A 9,714-nucleotide genomic window follows, 5' to 3' on the forward strand; every position below is an offset into this window, starting at 1 on the left:
TCTGACTTGCCAGGCTGAGCAAGTCTCCTGCTCTGTACACCTGTTACACATCTTGGGCTTCCTCCTAACCCAGCCCTCACTGCACTTTCTGGAACTCTGCTTTTCTATTTAATCATCTATCTTCTCAGTATTACAATAAGCTTTTCAAGGGACAAGATCCTGTTTGCACAAACTATGTAGGAGGTGTTAGAAATGATGGGTGACATAGCAGGGTGATTAAGAAACTTACCTGGGTCTCTTGGACCTGAAGGAAGATTGTCTCTTTCTGTGTTATTGAAAATCTGAATTTTCTTTACCCTTAATGAAGGCCATCAATGGACTTTTTGGGGCTTCTAGGATAAAAAAAATGGGGCAAGCCCCTCCCCAAACTCAGTCTTATAATTTCTTTTTTTAGGTGGTAGAAATGGACATTGGAGAGTTGATACAAGAATCCTTCTAGTGACAGAACTGTCAGGCCTTGGAGTGTGGATGGAGGAAGCAAGACAGAGAACCAGGAGATGACTCTGGGATTTCTGGTCTGTTGATGATGCATTCTGGAAAGACCAGCAATTTCAGAAAGAGGGACAAATTTGGGAGGAGTGTAAATGGATGGAGATGAAAAACGTGATTTTAGGCATGTTGAGTTTGGGCTGCTCATGGAACATGTTCAGTGGCCATCTGAATGACAGTCTCAGCTCAGAAAACAGACCAGATTAGAGAGAGAGAGATGGGTAGGAAAGGTTAACATATTAAAAGTGAAAATAATATGAGTTCCTTCACTAATGAGGAGAAGAGGAAAAAAGAAATAGCAAGAAGGAAGAAGAAATGATGATTCTCCCAAAGATCCAAACCATTTAATATTATAGAGAATGTCACATATGTTTCTCCTATAAAGTGTCTTGACTTGGGTACATATGTAGTCATCCTTCCCAAGTTCCAGGAACTATGATTTGTGCTAGGAGAGTGCCTCTCCACTCTCAAGGAGCTGAAAACGTATGGGGGCAAATGGTCGGTTCTCCGATAGATGGGTCTTCCCCACAACAAAGGAAAAGTCTCCTACCAAAGGTTTGCTAGAGGTCACCAGAGGGGCCTTTCCTTCTATGTGCCTGGAATTCCACCATTGCAAGCTCAGAGTTTTTGAATAAGCTGTTTGCCTTTTCTTTTAGGGAGCCGCATGATGTGGTAGAAAGAGGACAGGCTTTAGAGGCAAGCAGTAGAATATGCTACCTAATAGTCATAGGCCCTGGCCTGATAACTTATAATCTCTAAGCTTTGCTTCTTTATTGATTAAACAAGAACAGTAAGCCTAACATTGGGTGCACTGAGGGTAACCTGCAATAATGGAAATTCTCGATATTCAAGATGCAGCGTTCCATAACAAGAATAATGGTAAGATGATGATGGTGGTGGTGACGATGATGATGATGGTGGTGGTGTTGGTAGCAGAGAGCGCTACTATTTTGTGCCAACGCTATCTAAGCACTTTACAGATATCCTGTTAATCCTCTTAACAACCCTATGAGGTAGAACTATTATTATTTATTTTCTTTTGACAAGTAAGAAAGTTAAGGTAGAAGAGAACTCAGGCTTGAAGATGTGACTGATTCTGAATGGGAAACACTGGAACTGGCTCTCAACACATCTCTGAGAACAACCGGCTCTAGAGGGTAGGGATTTGGTGGTTGGGACAACATTCACTGTCTACTGGCAAGGAACCTGGAAACAGAGAAAATGGTGTGGGGGGGTTGAAGTATGCGGACACTGGTGGGAGAGAAGTGGGAGACAAATGTCACTACTCAATCCTTTGTCAATGACTGCATAGACACCAAATAGTTCCTGTGTTCATTCAGCTATTCAGTGTCCTTTTACTGAACATAACTCTGTGGCAGACCAAGAGGTGGGCTCAAGGGTGCCCCTTCCCCTCCAGCTTCCAGAAGCTTCTGGTTGATTCCAGGAATGGCAGAGTGATGAGAAGGCAGAAACCTTTAAGAGGATTCCTTTTCTTTCCATCTGTCCTATAATAGATGCATAGGTAGTTTTTTGATGGATGTCCAACATCTATTTTCTTTCTTTTGATCTTATCTTTTGGGAATTACTCCTTAGCCATATGGTGTGACACTCATAGGTTTGGCTTCTTTTTTTTTAATGTTTATTTATTTTTGAGAGAGAGAAGAGTATAAGGAACAGAGAGAGGAAGACACAGCATGCAAAGCAGGCTCCAGGCTCAGAACTGTCAGCACAGAGCCCGATGCAGGCCTCAAACTCAGGAACCAAGAGATCATGACCTGAGCTGCAGTTGGAGACTCAACCAACTGAGCCACCCTGGCACCCCATCAGAGGATTGGCTTCTGATGCCAACTAGAGTGGCCAGGCAACTCTCTCTAGAATTTGCTTTTGAGTGGGTGACATTGTAATGAGAAATGTCTGTACCTCCTTCATCTAGAGTCCAGCACTCTGAAGAGACTGTCCTCAGTTCCTGGAACTTTAAGACCCTAGAAGTGCCCAGCCTCCTTTCTTCATTGTTGTGTGTTTCCTTGTATCGTATCTATATGTATATAGACATATACATAATGCGCACACACACACACATTCCCCCCCTTATATTGACCAATTGCTTTCAACCAAAGACATTTAACTAATACATGCCATTTTCAAGCATGTTTCTGCCTTGGTTTTTATACCTGTAAAATAAGAATGGTAAAATTGCTACTTACCCTCAGGAGGTTGTATAGATTAAAGGTGTATGTCAATAAAATGCTTTCAGATGCTTGGATGAAAGTTACTGTTGAACTACAAAGTCTCCTCAATTTTAGTTGCACTTTCAAAGAGGAACTTTCTTTATATACCATAAAACACCTTTCATCCCGAGAGGATGTGTTCCTCATTTTACTGTCTCTGTAAACAGTTCAAGGATTGCTCCATACTTGCTGTGTTTCCAAAGCTACCATTGGAGATGAAAGTCCCAGCGTTATTTAGTGTGAGAGGTGACTGTGTGCTATGGGGAGCAAATGTGTTCATTATTGCTATTATGTATTATTTAGTGATAAGGAAGGAAGGTGGCTCCTATTTTTAGGTTGTCACTTTGTTGGCTCCTTAGGGTTAATATTCACATTCTTACCTCAAATTTCAAAAAAATATGTAAAACCCCCATCAATTATAAAACAGAAAGATGCATCATCGTAGAGCATTTGACAATTGTGAAAAACAGAACACTTTAGAGATTCTAAGATACTTTATGATTTTCAAAACACTTATACTTTCCCTTGGACTAGCCTAGATTCTAGAGTATCTGACAGATGACAAATATCCATAAGACTTCCCAGCGATTCGTTGGAAGTGAACCATGTTTATAATATGCCTACATGATAGTTGTTCATACTCACCAGAGAAAATTTGGAAAGGCAGAGGGTAGAAGAATAAAAAAAAAATGTATCAATATTTCAGTGGGCTTACTGCCCTAAAACAGCCATTCATTAAATTTTCATGTGTTCTATTTTCCTTTTTTGTCACAATTATTTTATAATTATTTCATATTTGTTGATATAATTTTGTATTCTGTGGCTTCTTCTTCCTTCTCTATTACATTATAATTCTAGCAGTTATCTATTGCTATCCCAAGACTCAGCAGATTAAAAGAAGAACCATTTATGACTGCTAATGAGTCCAGAAGTTTTCTGGAAGGTTCTTTAGTTCTGCTAATACAAGTCACAAAGGCTGGGGAGGTAGCCCCTATGGCTCCATGGGAAGGGGATCCCTCCTCATCTGCAGTGGTCAGAGACAGACAGAGGGGTGAAGAACTGTTTCTAGAGTTTGCAGTCAGTCCCCTATAATAACAGAAGCACACGTCCATATCACTTTGTAGACTTTTAATGACTGTATAGTGTTACCATTTTCATAGTTTAAGACATTTTGAATTCTCCATTTTGTTTTCTGGGGCACAGCACACAATTTTGTGGGGAGAAAACCTTTCTATTTAAGCTTAGTAAAAAAAAATCCCAATATAGAATCACAGAAATTAAAGGTTTGTAAATATTTTGGGGGCACTTGAGTGGCTCCGGCAGTTGAGTTTCGAACTCTTGATTTTGGTTAGGTCATGATCCCAGGGATGTGGGATCAAGCCCTACCTTGAGCCCAGTGCTGAGTGTGGAGCCTGCTTGGGGTTTTCTCTCTCTCCCTGTGCCCCTCTCCTTGACTTGTGTGCTCCCTCTCTAACATAAAAAAGAAATAAATAAAATTTATAAATATTTTTGGTTTTCCTTCATTATTCCAAAGGATTTTGTGAGGGGCTAACACCCATTTCATTTAATGGCATTCATTTAATGGCTAGTAAAGGAAGAGAGGGACAGACCGAGAGGAAGAGAGGGACAGACCGAGAGAAAGAGAAACGGAGCTGTTCGTATATTCACACAAGTCTGGGAAAGGCTGTGTCATGTTCTTATCTTAGTTATCCACAGTGGACACACTCTGAAGACTCCCACAGGAAAGTAACATGTTCAGTTTTCTTGTTGAGTCAGTGTGTTTTGCTAATTATTTTGATTACAGAACACATTCCTTTTTTTGTTTTTTTGTTTTTTGCATAGCTTCAAGGTTTGCATAGCATCCATCAGCACCTTGGAACTACTGTTCTGAGTGGAACATTCCTGAGGAACTGTTGCTTTGACAAAATACGGTAGTTTTTCTTCCTGGTGGGATTTCAGAGGCCATGGAAAGGAAGGAGGGGTACTAGACACAGTGGCAGCTTTCGGTGGCTCCTCCAAACACACTCGACTTCGTGAAAGAGAAACGAAATTTGTCAACCAAGATGTACTATTCCTTTTTCCTCCAGCGTGTTCTCTTTGCAGTGAGAACCTCCAGAGCTTTCTGACGCTTTAAGAGACGCATTCTCTTCTGGAAAGAGCAGGCTGCCAGTTTCCTCCTCTCCACATTTCTGCAGCCAGAAGTATCTGACGGTGGCGCAGGGGCCGAGGGCTGGCCGTTTTCTGGGACTTGGCTGCTGCGGGCGTGCTCTTCAGATGAGCAGTCTCAGCCCCACCTGGGAGCTTGGTAAAGATGCAGGGTCTCAGGCCCCACTCGGTCCTCCCGAGTCAGAGGCTGTGTTTTAATTAGATGTCCTGGTGGTTGTGCGCACACTAACGGGCTAGACGCGCTGAACCAGGAGGCCCAGGCTAATCTAAAGGACGTGATCTTCCTCCGGCTACCGTTACTTCCTAATCCAGCCAGCACCACTGTGCACCGCGGAGACTTCCTGGCATGTACTGCTCTTGTGCCTTTTCTACTCTGGATGGTGAGTGGTCGCAAGCCCTTTCTCTAATTCTTTTAAGTAGAGTTGAATTTACCAGAATTAAAGCAAGCAAACAAAACATAGCCAAATATAGAGGCAAAGCAAAGAAAGAAAAAGAAAGAAAGAATGAACGAACGAACGAATGAGAGAAAGAAAGAGAGAGAGAAGGAGGGAGGTAGGGAAGGAGGAAGGAAGGAAGGAAACAAAGAAGGAAGAAAGAGATAGAAAAAAGGGGAAGAAAGAAAGAAAAACGAGAGAAAATGAGAGAAAAAGAGAAAGAAAGAAAGAAAGAAAGAAAGAAAGAAAGAAAGAAAGAAAGAAAGAAAGAAAGAAAAAGAAAGGAAGGTAGGTTAAACCACACGTGGGAGGCATGATACAACTTCCTGTCCCTGTTACAATGCATGTCCTTGGGTTCCAGATTCATCATCCTTGATCCCTCCCTAATTCTACCTTGAGAGACTTGCCTACCAGTCCCAAATGGCTGCTGTAGCACACCAGCCCCTTGTGTGTCCTGACCCCCTTGTTTCCTGGCTCTCCAGGACTGTTGCTTCCTGGAAGGAACCGTCTGACAGTTTACTGGCAACCCCTCATTCCCCATCCCCCCATCCCCCATCCCCCTCGCCCTGATAGAGGGAGATAGGCCTGAGATGTTTCGATTATTCTGTGGTCAAGAACCAGAGAGCTGGGTCATCCAGGGCAAGGCTCTGTCCAGCTTCTCATTTCCTGTCTGTTTCCCAGAGTATTCGTGTCAGCTATTCCCCACCCTGCTTCCCTTTAAAGAGACTGCCTCTACCCAACTTACAGGGCAGTGACTTTAGTATGTTGGGTCCCTCACTCTAATCAGAGCACGACACAGACTCTGTATTCAGGAATCATATGCATTTGCAACACAGGGTCATTTCTTAATAGCTTCGGGGCTATTAGGCTGAGGATGGCAGGAGATGGAAGCGGGTCAAAGTTATAAAGTGCCAACTAATGGCTTTTAATTGAATTCTCTCCTAATATATTATCCAGAAGTAGTTAAAAGCACGGGTCCGAAGGAGACCTCCTTGTTCGGCCACTAACTAGCTGCGTGACGTTGGGCAAGTTACCACAACTCTCTGTGCCATGATTTACTCGTCTGTAAAAGGAAAATAAGAGTAATTTCTGTTTTTAGGCCAAATTTGTAAGACCTAGTACTAATTGAAAGTGTTGGGCTCCTTGTTCAAAAGTTATTGAGAATTTCAAGATGGCCCCTTGGGGTGCAGGGACCTAAGCAATGTGAGGCTGTCTGTCCCCAAGTTATTAGCATACTTACTGGGCCCTAGGGCATAATAAGAATTCAGTGAATTCCAGTATTAATAGGACTTTGAGAAACATAAGTTATGTATCCTATTTTATAAACAAAAGAACTGAGGCTTGCAAAGTAAAACAACTTACCAAACAAGGTCAGGCAGCCCAGTGACTGAGCCAAGACTCATGGTGGGGGCGGGGGGGTCTGCTTCCAGTGAGAATGAGGAAGAATCCTTGGGAGATGAGTAGAAAAGAACTTGTCTTTGCTCTGCTGGAGGAGAAGAGTGCCTGGGGCCCAAGAATCCACCCACTGCCCTCACTGTTGAGAGGACAGAAGAGAGTTGCAGAACATACCTCTGTGGCAGCTGGGGACATTTACTAGATCAAAAGCAGGACCGAGAGCCTTTGATTCAGTTTGGTTGTTTATGAGATCCCAGCAGAACTTTCACTTATGTTGGTCAGAAACTGAAGACCAAGCACCATTTCTCTGACTCCATCCTGAATGCAGAACCGGGTACTTTCCCCCTGCCCCACCCAGCAGGCAAGAATCTTTCCTTTCTTTGGGCTGCGGTGTTTCCTGGCCTCCAAAAAGTGAAGGATCATCTGAAAAACTCTCTTTAGAAACCTGGCTGATTAGCCTGGTAAAGAAATAATTGCATATCCAACCAGAAGCCCTAGGGAAGGCTGTGTGTGATGAGCCCACGTGTGCGGCACGTCTAGCACAATTCCTTCTCCCTCGGTGGGCGTGTACTCAACAAATACATGCCGATCCTTTGCTCTGGTCTAAAAAAATGTATTATGAGCTCTTTTAATTTTCCCGATAGGACTGAGGGACAGGCACAACCATTCCCACTTTGCAGACGAGGAAACAGGTTAGAGAGTATGGCCACAGGCTAGAAAGGTGACCGGAGGAGTCAGGTTTGCATAAGAGTCTCTCTGGCCAGACCAAACCATAGGAGACCATTCCATACCACACCGAAACTTTTAACCCCTGTGCGGTGAGCTTTTATGATTGGCATGATTAATTTTGTGTGTCATCTTGACTGGACTATGCAGTCCAGTTTGATCAAGTATTGTTCTTGAAGTTTCTGGGAGGGTGGATTGGATGAGTTTAACATTCAGATTAGTAGCCTGAATAAAGAAAGTTTCCCTCTCCAATGTGGGCAGGTCTCATCCAATGAGTTGAAGGCCTGAAGAGGGGGAAAATCCTGACCGTCCCTCAGATCAAAGATAACTTTTCTTATTGGTAGACATGAACTGAAACATTGGCTCTCTCTGGGTCTTGAGCCTGGGGGCCTTCAGTGTGGATCCACACCATGAGCTCTTCTGGGTCTGCAGCTCACCAACTCACCCTGCAGGTCTCGGGACCTGCCAGCCTCCATAATTGTGTGAGCCATTTCCTCATAATATATAAATCTCCTATATCCTCTTGGTTCTGTTTCTCTGTTTCTTTAACAGAATGATATTGATATTCTAGGAACTGTGCTCGGCACTTTGGCAACACAGGGACTCAGCAAAGACAAGGAGATAAGAGTCCCTGCTTTCAAGGAGCTAACAGTTCGAGGAAGAAAGTTAACAGCACAGCAGATGTAATGCTGTTGAGGAGTGAGAAGGCACTGATGGGGCAGAGGGGCTCGGGGTTGGGGGCGGGGAGGAGTTTAGGCAGAAGGACCAAAGAGGTTAAAGGTAACAAGACAAAAGGGCAGAATCTGGTTGGGTGCATATGTGAAAAATTCTGAAAAGGGTGAAATGGGCAGAGTCTCCATCAGGTTCCAGTCAGGAAACCAGAAATCACATTAATTAAAGAGCAAGCATCTACTGAGGAAGAGTGGCTAAAGCGGGTTTTGGAGGGCTAACAAAGCAGAATGGAAGCTGAGATGGTAAGTACAGGAAGCAGCAACCACCCTGAGGGCTGGGGAGCAAGGGTGGAATTTGGGATAATCAGGAGTTAGAAGCTGAAAGATGTTTCTGAGGATCTGGGACTCAGATGCTGAAGAAGGGTGTAGCCTGGAGGCTTCTGGGACTTCTGAGGGGTTATGGAGAGCCCAGGGTGCGCTGCCAGGGTGTGCTGGAGCTGGCTAGCAGCTTAGAAGGGGCTTAGAAGAACCAACTATAAATTTCCCAGAATTTTTGGGTCAGTTGTTCAAACTTTTGTAGCTTGAAGGCACCCATGAAGGGAGTATTTATACCACAGAAAGGGGCAAACGCTACAAAGCAAGATTTTTTTTTTTCTTTTGAAGAGTCCATTTTCTGCACATCATTGGTTCTGGAACTATTCCACAGCTGGAGCCTAGCCGATGCTGCTCCCTACTGTGGGAAAGGCTATTGCTGGCAGGGGGTGGGCAGTGGTCCTGCTTCTCTCTGGGGCTCCTAGCTTCTCTCAGGATCTGCGGTGTGGCAGACTCATAAATAAGTCATCTGGCAAAGGGGCATCGTGTTTTGCAAAGCCCTAGTCCTTACATCCCCAAAAGGAGAATATAAAAAGATCTGTTTGAAACCAAGAAACAATGGTGTAAACACGAGGGGACCCAGCCTTCCGATCTCTAGGAAGCACTTTTTCATAGGGGAGGTTGAGAATTCTGGCCTTAAAATAATCCAAAGCTGCCAGAGTTCAAATTTTATTTTTCCAGCTACTTCAAGATTTTTAGCTTTGAGTAAGACACTGAAACTCACTCTCTGCTTCACTTCCTTCCTCTGTGTAATGGGAATAATCATGATATCCAGTAGAAGGTACTGTGGTAATGACTGTAAGATAAACATCCCCACTTTCTCCAGCAGATCTTTGTTTACATGTCCTCTTCTCAGTGGGGACTTTCCTGATCACTATTTCTTTTGTTTTTAATGTTTATTTATTTTTGAGACAGAGTGCGAACAAGGGAGGGGCAGAGAAGAGGGAGACACAGAATCTGAAACAGGCTCCAGGCTCTGAGCTGTCAGCACAGAGCCCAACATGGGACTTGGACCCATGAACTGTGAGATCATGACCTGAGCCAAAGTTGGATGCTTAACTGACTGAGCCACCCAGGCGCGCCTCTTGATCACTATTTCAAATCACAGCCCCCTTTACCCCTGGACTCACCACTCATTATTCCCCTCACACAATTTATCCTTCTCTAACCTTGATCATCTTCAAACTTAACGAAATTTATTTTTTGCTTATTTTCTATCTCCCTAATTGGAAT

Source organism: Suricata suricatta, chromosome 1 (assembly GCF_006229205.1).
Source record: "Suricata suricatta isolate VVHF042 chromosome 1, meerkat_22Aug2017_6uvM2_HiC, whole genome shotgun sequence".
NCBI lineage: Eukaryota > Metazoa > Chordata > Mammalia > Carnivora > Herpestidae > Suricata > Suricata suricatta.